Source organism: Anopheles aquasalis, chromosome 2, assembly GCF_943734665.1.
Source record: "Anopheles aquasalis chromosome 2, idAnoAquaMG_Q_19, whole genome shotgun sequence".
Lineage (NCBI taxonomy): Eukaryota > Metazoa > Arthropoda > Insecta > Diptera > Culicidae > Anopheles > Anopheles aquasalis.
In genome coordinates, this window is record NC_064877.1 from 59,773,147 (window position 1) to 59,784,645 (window position 11,499).

Below are 11,499 nucleotides of genomic sequence, written 5' to 3' on the forward strand. Positions count from 1 at the left end.
GTTTAGGGTCACATGGAATGCCGGCACGTAGTGCTGCTCGCACGCAATCCTTCCCTCGCTTTCATAACACACACGAAACGCATCGGTGACCCTTTTCACCCGGCGGCAAGGATGCCGGAGCATAGAACCGGGAGCTTGTCCATTTAATGCGCCGCACAACACGACACTAATCCACATCCCAAGCACACGCCACATCCCGGTACATGGGAGGGAAGATTGCTTTACCCCCTCTCTCCCCTTCCCGTTATCGGCTTAATCGGCCAGCACCGAAACCCAAAACCATATCATGCATGAAAAGCGAGATTATTCCCAGAGTAACGTACTGCCGGTGTTTGAAGTTGAGCACTTAAGTCGCTCGGTAATGTAAAAATTGATGTACTGTAGAACGGTTTTCTGTACTACGGAACGTGTTTCATCGTTTCAATGCCGTTTGTTTTGCACAATCTGTGCTTAGGCCATGAGCCTGGTAATGTATGGCAAAAGCAGTGTTTTTTTCCGATGCGTAAGCGTTGATCTGATGGAGTATGTTTTCATTTAACGTGAAATATGATGGACAAAGGTACAATGTTCGGTGTCTCATCGATATTCTTGTTAAAATAATGCAATCGAAGTTCAACAGTAACGTGCAGATAGGAGATTTACTTTAGATTAGAAGCTGAGAATCATAAATAGTAGCAGTTAATGCCCGTCGCATTAATCAATTACACGCCTCGTTCATTTGTTCCTGCAAAACAACATACATTCAGACAACCAACGTATGCAATCTAAAGAAGTATTTTAAACGTAAACCCAGCTCAAAAGAAGTGCAAACAATCTCGAATTGTACAAATTCTTTTCGATTCAAGTAAATGCGTAGAAAATATGAACCAAGCTGCTCTTAAACCTATTCATTCCTGTGGTCTATTTGTGTGCAATTTTAGTATACATTTGCAGTTTTAATTCGTCACTTCTGGAGTCTGAAGTTTTTATGTAAAACATGCCAGGGCAGTGATGTTTTTATCTCGCCAATAACGTCCGTCCATCTTTTTCCTTTTTATACGGCCTTGTAGCAACATGTTTTAATAATTTTTTGCACCTTGTTTGCGCACTTCATCGAAATGCTCTTTCCATATCAAAAGTGAATAAACATTTGCACACTCCCAAATACGTGCATTCCATCTCATCACAAACAGAACCTTCATCTCCGTGCATGCCGATGGCAAAGTAATTTCTATCGAAATGTGCCATTTTGTAGAGTGCAAATGGAATCGCCGAGAGTACGCCCCGAGTGAAGGGGTAAAAATGCATCGTTTTCCGTTCACTGAACCGAGCGCAAAGTGTGTCTGAAATGGAGTTAAATTAGATTTTAACCCACCACCATCGTGGCCCACGATGAATGGAACGTCTCATGGGAACTGGAGCATTATCACACAAACACACGCACTCCGTGTGCACTCATATCGCACCCTCCACCAATGCGCACAAATGCGGTAGCAATAAGCCAAAATCCTGTTTAGCGTACGACTCTCTCCTCTCTGCGCACGATTTTGGCTAACAAACTAGGCAAAATTTTAATTAAAAGCAGACATGCTGCTACCAAAGGCCAGCAACCAAAAAAGGGATTTATACAAAATGGAACGATGTCGATGGGGTAAAGGGATGCCCAAAGACTGGCGGGCTGGTTGGGTGGCCGGGTGGCTGGCGAAAGTTTCCCCCCCCCCCTCGATGGGTTGGAGGAAAATATTTTCACGCCAACACCCACCACACCAAACGCCCCCGAAGTCGTCGAGGGGTGGAAGGAGAAGATCAGACGCATCTCAAATTAATACCATCCTTTCCTCACAATCGGCAGCAGCGCTGCACCAATGAGCGAACGCGAATGAACTTCACCATGCGCCGAGTCCCAGTGGACCGGAGCGCCAAAGTTTTGCCAGTGAATGAGCATTATTCGGGCGCATCGCGCCACTCGAACATCGCAACCCGTCGGCACCGGTACCTGGTGCCCGGTGTTGGTGAAAATTAATTTCACCGTGCCACCGCCCACCAGACTTGCCTGGCGGGCGTTTCGGGTGGTGGATAAACAAATCGAAACAGAGACAGAGAGGGAGAGGAAGAGCGCTCGTGCAACAATCCAACCGTGCGCGAAAGTTAAAAAATATAATTATTCATTAGCAAATATCATTTGGCTCAGACATTTTATCTTTTGATCCTCGATCGAGGCCGTCTAGCGAACTGTTGTAGACAAAAGTGAGGTGGAGCGCGGAGTGCATTCATACATTCATACACACCACTATCACCTGGGCACACACCGTAAGCTGTGATTAAAGTAAAAGTTTCTGAATTCCATCATGGAGGGTGAAGGGTTTCTGTGAGACAATGTTATCCAACACTGTGAAGTTATGTCGGTAATCAAATGTTAACCAAGTCCAATTTACAGCCTCGGGTTCCCGGAGACGAAACTCTCATCAACCAAAACAGCATAATGGGCTTAAGGTCTCGATAATTTGCCACTTCCAGAGCAGCACCAACCCCTGACACTGCATCGAATCCACACCACATCCTCCTCGGGTACCTTTTTGGACCGGGACAAAACGATCTGTGCTGGAATGAGTGACGATGAGAGAGACCCGGAACCGGAGTCGGGGATAGCTTAAACGAGGTCATCTAGGAAGCAACATAAATGCAATTAAGCTAAATCCCTCGTCAACCACTTCAACCCTTCATCTCCACGAGAGCTCCAAGTGGTGCTCCGTCATCGTCGATTGTGACCCTGCAATCCGTTTTTTTTTTTTGCTACTGGAACCGGACTCGCACTTGAGCTTCTTTCTTCCTTCATCATTCTCTCTTATGCGCCCGTATCCGCATCCTGGTTATGCCCTCATTAAGCGTCAAAGATAGAGAGAGAGAGAGAGAGAGGAAGACCGCCTCATTTCCGGTTGATGCTCGGCTGGAACTGCAAATTAAACTTTTCACCAACCGACGACCGAACCAACAGACCGCCGACCGCCTGGCTTCATCGCTGGCCGAAAGTGAAAGCTAAAACGTTCCTTTCCGTTCCGGCTTCCGGCTTGGGCGGACGAACGAAAACCTATTAACCTATAGGAGCCCCCGGGTGGGTTGGAATCCTGTTGCAACGCTCGGAGAATGCGGAGTAAACAACAAGAGGAGAAGGAAAAAGGAAAAAGGTGAGGAATGATAATGAGGGTGCGCATGAAGCCATACGTGACGCTTCGCTACAATCAACGCCGCTAAGGGTGGAACGACGAGGGGTGCTCGTAAATTAAAGTGTTATAATATCCTGCCTCTACCATGGCCACCGGTCGGAGTGTGTAACGCTCATTATCTGTAAAGTGAACAAAGGACCGGGGCTCCGGATGCAGCCCGTTTGCTCTCTAACGTGCCGCGCAGGGTGGCAAAACATGCTATCGAAAGCACCCATTACCAGGCGCCTCCATTTCCAGGCGTCAGACACCGGGCGCCTCCATTCTGAGCCTCCGAAGTAAAGCAAAGTAGTTACAGCCGAGCGTACCGATTCGGCTCATATTGAGTCCCCGCCCGCGTCCCCGCCCGTGGTCCCGGTTGATGGCGATTATTGTAAAATTTCCCAAATTATTACCCAATGAATTCCGATGCCCGATGTTAGGTTAGATTCGGTCCCCTGTTCAGCTTCACTCCCAGGGAACGTTCCCGGGGTTAGCGGGTTTTGGTAGTCGCGTTTACTATGCTAAAATGAAAACATCCACTCCACCCCTCGCGAACTGGTGCCGCGCATTATCGTGTGCACGCGCGAACACGAACAAGCCGCGCTGCCGCGCTCTATTGGGACTCAATCGTGCGTAGCAAACGCGCGGTACGCCGCACCGCTTAGGCCGAACCGGCCGTGGTTGGCCAACATGTTGCGAATCGAAACGTGTGAGGGCGGTCAGGCGGAGCGGCCGGCGTGGCGGTGCTTGGCTCGCTTTGTGCCGCTAGATTGTCGCGGTTTACTGACTGAGTTCGCTGACAGTAACCGCATGCCGGGTCAGGCTACACGGGGGCCATCAGGTGCTGGTGTTAGTTTGGCAACAAACCGAAATGGGTAAATGAGCGAAGTAACAAGCAAGTCTCCATTAGCAAGCCTCACCTGTGCACAACGTACAAACACCTTGGCTTATTAAATTATGCCACCGACGATAAGGGGAGCTTGCTTTCCTTAACCGACCTACAGGCTTAAGGCTACAGACATAGACCTACACCATTGGATACTCCAGTGGTACGGGAATCGAGTTTTAAAAGATGTGTAACTCGGTGCAGCATTGCTGGATCGCTCCTGGAAATGGTAACCGACTATTGGTGGTTGTACGATTGCAACCCTCAGTTCGTTTAGATTTATTGTCAGATTTTATAATTGTTCTGCGTTTAACTGCTGCACAGCACATTGAAAGCACACCTCCAGTAGGTTCAGATTTTCTGGCACGGAAAGTTTCCTCAAAAACACAACGTAAGGCTGGTGGTTTTTGTGTTTTGCTCATTTTGGGGCTAGTGGCCCTCTAGCTGGTTGCTGGAAAGTACCAACCTTTCAAAGCACTTTCTCGTTCCATCCCGTTCTCGACGACATGCAGGCACCGGCTTATGGATGGGCACAATAGGTGCCCCAGTATGATGCACTCAACTGTGATAATGCCACCGCGCAGCCTTACCCTTACGATGCGATGCTGCCAAATATGTAAACACTGAGCGAACCTATCAAAAACAATGCCTTACGACGAGTGGGCTACTGCAAACGGGGTGCAAACCGCAATGCCATGGCTCTATTGCCAAAAAAAAACAACAATCTCTTATTCTACTGAGTTTTTGGACCAGCGCGTAATGGTATAGAATTATGACGGTGCCTTTAACGTAAGCATACAGGGCCTAATGAAAGATACGGTGAGTAAAAACAATCTCACTTTATGATGCGATGCACGAACAACATACATTTCTGCACTCACACAATTGAACCAATCAACTGTCTAAGGACCAACCAATCTGAGGGAATACAGTTTTTGGTTGAAGTATGCGTTTAATTTTGTTCTCTCGCTATTTTATTGCAGTCCTCTTTTCACAAAATAAAACTACAATGTTGATGGCTTCTGTGATTCTTGAGCAACATGAATTCGAAGAATGATTCGGAAAGTTTCTAAATTTACCTACATCATTAATCATAACGTTTACTCTGCACGTAAAATTGAGTTTGAATATTTAAGATGGCTTTTAGTATTTATGAGAGTACCAATCTTCACCTCATGATGATAAGTTAAGATATGCAAGAAACATGAAACACCTTGGAAACTACCTGGCTCACTGGTTCTTATTTTTGTCCATTTTTGCAGCTCTATGCATGCTCTATTATTTGCACCACATTCCGTACAACAGAATGAATGAACGACAGCTCAACCAAATATTATTGACCAGATAATCGCTGCTGCCGAAAAAGCATTGTAATTCATGTTCACAACATTCTACAAAAAGCGAAAACTATGTACATTATTCAGCCTCAAGCATAATGCCACTCGGAAAGTGCACAAAATCTGTTATCCTTTTCAAGCTCTGAAGTACACATTTTGTACGTATATTGAGTGGAAAATGTATGCTAAATCCTAAGCTCTACTCTCAACCATGTGAACCCCCAAAAGCTGAGCAACGAACACCGTCGAAGCATCGGTGTACGTGCAAGGTGAAGAAATATTTAAGCTAGACCATCCATTAAAGTATCATCGACAAGATTTGTGTTCCCCACCCCCGGGGGGACCACATCCAACCGCCTGCCGACCGAACTATAGGTGCAGGAAAGCTGCTGCACCGCCACAAACTTCGCACACTTTTTGTCCAATCCTAGGTGCCCGTAAAGTGAGGCGAGATGTAAAGTATTTCGAGATTTATGTAGTTCCCACCACCACGGCCTCGGTCTAACGCCCGACAACGATCTTTGGCAATATTTCACTCACTGCCCGGAGTCGCTCGCTTGCATCCCGTTTGCAAGGGCGAGCGAGGTTCGTTCGCACATCGCTCATTGCGCTGCTAATGCATTTTGGGAAGCCACAGCAACACCATGCAACAGTATGGCAGGATGTTGCACGCCGCGCTCATGCTACATAATGGCGATGCCGAGCGGGGTGCCTGACCTGACGACCAGAAGAGAGAGTGAAACAGGACGAGTTAGCTGTGCACCGTTGCATGGTGCAACGCTTGAATTTGGTGACATTAGCTCAACACCAGCGCTTGCAGGTGGTTGCAGGTTGCGACACCGAGCGCTAAACTCATGCCCGTGGCGCCAACAGGGTGTCGACGATAGAATATCATGAATAATGCTCTCTGGTTATGCTCGTAACTCGGTTGTGGTTCTCCTGCAAAGAGCCAAAGTGAGTGAGGTAGCCAAATGAAAAGGAATCTCATTAATCGTGAGTACAGCATCAACATCACAGCTAAACCAGCATTGGGGTGGGTGGGTTTGCATTTTTGAATGACAACCCTGCAACTCCACGTCTGCCGGCAGGCCGCTCTAACCGCGGGAAGACACATAGCACATGGTTCGTGGTACCACTGCAACCACTCAATGAATATTTCATCCAGCTTAGTGTGTGTATCGGGTGCCGGGATGAAGACAAACTAGGATCGCACCTCATAGTGACGAGTACCGCCGGATCCGCCGAAGCAGTAAATCAACCCATTTTCAGCACGATAAAGCACGCAACGAGACAGGATCGTCAGCGGAGGTTAATGCAACCTGTGCTGGGTGTTAGTGGCGGAGATTTACTTTCCACACATTTGATGTTGATGGTGAGAGCCAGTGATCACTGCAGTGTACTTTTAATGTAAAGAAATGTTCTTCTATGTAGTTGGTGAATTAATAAATGTCTTTCGAACTCTTGCTCCTCCTTTCAGAGGTGCTCTCAATACGATTCGCGATTATTTCTGATGTCTTGGAAACACTACTGATTTGCAATCTGATATGGTATCATTTAATTGAACCACAAAATGCGTGCCCATTGATGTTGAATGTTGATGAAAAAAAATGATTGAATGATGGAAACAAAAATCAAAAACAAATGTAACATTTTTTGTGAATTTCCTTTGACATGTGAGTGATGGACATTTGATTATGATGATGATGATGATTTCTGGAATGGTTTGCAAAATCATTTGTTCAAATTTGCCCCCTTAAATTGAAGAGTATTTCAATCTCTTATCATTTCATAAGCTCATGGCATACCCTTTTGAGAAATCTGCGCAGGTTGTACCGATTTTTCATATCATATTCATTATGCTACCGTGCAAGTACTCCTAGATGCTCGTAAATACTCATCGAAATGCCAGCAGCTTACGAGTATTGAAAACAAATTTGTTAACCTTCTCCAAAAATGCAACCAAATCGATCTCCCTAATCTCCTTCAAACAAACTCCAACCCATTGCACTGATCACTGCATTAATACAGCACTCCGGGTCATACGTCACCCATCATCCATACCACAACCGGGGGCCTGGATCAAACACGCGAACCGATGCTCACGATTTCCGCCTGATTGGGTTGCCTGCTGCTAACCATACGCGAAACCACATGTTATCAACCCGCGTTCCGGTGGCAGGCGATTCCGTTTACAGTATCGCCCGCCCGCCCGCATGTGGTCCACGTGGTGTGAAGTGCAAAAACTCGCCGTAAATGCAGCGCGTGAAAATGCCGTGGAAATTTATGAATATTGCGAAGCATAAAAATAAACCTCGTACCAACCGAACCGAGCGAGAGAGTTGAGTTATATCGTTTTTGTGCTCTCGGCCGCACCCATCGCGGTCGCCACCAGCGCGGGCAAAGGCGATCCAATTTATCACTTTATGGTGACATCAACCATCGCGCCCCGTGTCTTGTACCATGCGCCACCCGCTGATTGAGTTATGCTTGCAGAAACAATTTCATAACGAGCGATTAAATTTCTGCCTCGGTCGTTTTTTCTTCTTTTTTGTTGTGTGCCATCAGTTGATTGTAATACAAGGGTGCGCTAGCGGTGTTCGATTGAATCCTTTTGGTTTTGCCCGAGTGAAAAGGTTTATGATTTCCGGAAGTTCATTCAATCCTGGTTGCCACCCGGTCCTGGTCCCCCTGGAGTGGAGGCTGATATTACATTGAAAAATGTTGAAACCGAACAACTGTAGCTACACAGTAACATCCCGTCAAGCCCAGATAAAGCAATTCTTATTGCACTGTCAAGTGTCTATCGCCGCAAAAATATCGGACTTGCTTGCCTTTGCATCAACTAGCGCCGGCTGCTTTCCGACAGCAACTTGATGAAGCAACGTCCCTGGAATACACCGGATATTTCTAATATCGTCAGCAAATTGGCTGTCAAGACCGATCCATGTGCGAGCCATCCTGCAGTCAAGCTCGAAGCCAACGGACAAAGCTGTTGCGTAGCATCAGCTGGGTGACTTCCGGCCACCCGGCTACTAATTGATTTCCGTCCAACATCCCCATTCTGCGTACCGGTAGTGACATCGACTTCGAAGGTACCGTGAGGATACACGATCTTCCGACCACCGTCTGGACAGTAGACAGCTAGCAAGGCCATCTCCCTCTCTCTCTCTCTCTCTGGGTTTGACTATTAATTGCCCAGCAGGTAGCAGTTGCGATGAAGTTGGCTAAACTCCTCACATATACTTAGAATGATCAAAGCGTTGAAGCTGTTGATTGATTGTTCGAATTCGCATTGATGGTTTGGTTATCATTTTGTCAGTGTCAAGTTTCTGGTGTATTTGGAAAGTTTTCCGACGATACTCGCAGTCTAGTTGAGGTCACGAATCCATCAATAGTTTCACAATATTCTAGCTAGTGTTTGTAGTTTCGCCCAATAAATTCTCACTTGAGGTACTCAGTTCAAAGACCGGGAAACGGGAATTTTGTCTTTCTGCAGAAAACGCATTAAGGCGAGGACTCACCGCTAGCCACTAGCTATTATCCACTCGCTCTCTGTGTGAATGCAACAAACGAGCCGGTAATTAAAAGTATCGAGTGGAAAGCGCAAAAAATGCACCACCTTCCGTCCGGTGTACAATTCCTGCGGCGAATGCGAATGCGTTGCGCAAGAAGCCTTTTGCGGCGGCTGCTTCTGCTGCCGCTGCTGCTGCTAATCCGTTGGCTAATGGTCTCTTTCCCGTACTCCTTTCAATCCTATTCCTTTTGCGAACACCATTCATCCCCTTCAGCAGCAGCAGCCAAGGCCAAAGTGCAAGAAAACAATCATTAAACCAGCATTTTCACCTTAGCTGGCGAAGCGAAGACTCCAAGGTGTGCTAACAGCAGCAACATGCAACAACAAAACCCAAAACCGTGCCATGAAGTACCCCAGAGAACAGGTTTCTTTTTCGGAAGAATGGAGCGTTTCACTCACATTTGTACTTCTACTGTGCCACCAGTAGCGGGTTCGCGAGCACTTCGAGAGTGCAAAGGTGTTTTAATTTATCGCCACCTAGCACCGATGTTGCTGCAATGCAATGCCCGGAAGGAGTGCACATGAAACGGGGGGCAGCAATTGTTTAAAATGAAGCGAAAATGCACCAAAGCGGTGGGGCTGCTAGTGCACCGTTAATGTGAAGAGAAACATTATAATCCACCAGCCCCCCCAGGGGATTACAGAAGCAACCATTAGTAATTATGAAAAAAAAGAAGCAATCGGTGAAGGACTCGGTGGAACGAAGCCCTCCGAAAAGCTTAGCAGTAGCGAATGCGGGTTAAGCCCTTCAGTGGACGCTTGTTGGATCAAGTGTCTCGGTTCATTATTCATGCGTTGGGCATTACTGTGAAACCCCCGGAAGACAATGGAATCCATGTTTTTTTTTCAATTCTACGATCATTTGTTATTTTAGAATTGCGGCTTACCTTGTGACCTATTCCATCGCGATTTGTGGCCCAGTTGATCCTTGTCCTTCTCTCTAAAGCTGAAGCTGAAACGATCCGTTGTGGTATAAGAATCAATTTCTCTAGACTCTCCAACAGGACAACAGCCACCTGCCTATCCGTATCGTATTACAAAACGATGTCAATGTTTCAACAAGCAAACTCTGGCAACAAAGATACTGTCGACGTTGCTCTCCAGCCATACACAATGCTGGAGAGTGCCCCAACATCCGATGGCCGGTCGCTCTACACTAGACAGTTCCACTAAACCATTTAGATCAATTTGTTTTTCCGCTGCTTTACGGTCCACGGCTGGTCACGGACACAAACCGTCTCACCGACGAAGCGAGATCAACGAATGGGAATCCCTCTGTTGCCATCCTCCCCCCGCGGGGCGGTGAATGGTTTGGAATCCGATTCCGATTCAGACACCAGTCCTGTGGTCTGTAATCGCGTGCCACAAACGGAAGCCGCCGGTTCCGTCCGGTGTGAGCACCGGCGTTGAATAATGATCCCGTGGCCAGTGGATTAACACGTAGCACCGTAGTCCAGACACCGTGCATTTCAAAATCGCTGTATCCACCCCCGTACCACCGTCAACCCCCCCCCCCCCCCACAACGATAAGACGCCCTCTTGCCGCGCCACGTCGATGATAAATGGTTTTTCCGTTCTGGGGGAAAAATTATTAGACAAACCACATCGCGGTGCAGCACGGTGGGTGCTCAGAAGGGTGGGAAAGGAAGATGAGAAGAGGGTTGAGGGAGGGTTGGAGTGGATTCTCTTTTGCAGCATTCTGCAGCATTCCGCGTGGATCGTGCTGGTGCAGTGCACCTTCTGTGGCTGCTTGCAACGCTCATCCGCGAGGAAAAAGCGGGTAAATTTGAATTGATGGTTGCGCTGGTCGGTGGTTCTCGCCAGCGTGCACACAGAGAGGCACCTGACCATCGTATCGCGAACAGGCGGTGGGCGAATGCACTTGCAACCGGTGGCGCCGACGATTCCGCCGCGTGTGGATCAATAGCAAAGCATACAAATTATGTTGCCCATGGGAGCAGCGTGTGGCCAGCGCAAACACTCCGAGCGATGTGCAATGTGTGCTGTACGCGCACCGGAAGTAAACCGAGCTCGAATCGTTTGGTCAGTGCAGTGCATGCAGTGACGGTCCGGGCTAAGCTTCCCGGGACAGCTGGCCGTGGATGAAATATGGTTCACTGGAGCACGGGGGAAATCCAAGGACGAACTGGCGGACACGATGATGGTGGTGGTGAGAGCGAAACGGGGGGAAAACATACCGGACCGTCGTCCATGCCGTTTTGTACGATGAAGCGCCAGTGAAGTGCACGCACCCAGGTTAACGCACAAAGGTAGAGTTCATTTGGTAGCAGCCGGATGTTGGGATCGATCGGGTCGGTTGGGGATCGAAGTGCAGGAGGAAAATGATTAAAATGCAATCCAAGTGCTATTGAATGGCACGCGTCCAGCGAGCATCGCCATAAACATAAATAATCGAGTGATGCGATGCAGGTGAGCTCTTTTATGTTTTTAAGAGGGTTTCAATGCTCACATTGTTTTGCCATCTAGTGTTGTTTTATGGCGTCACACGCATATAGGGCT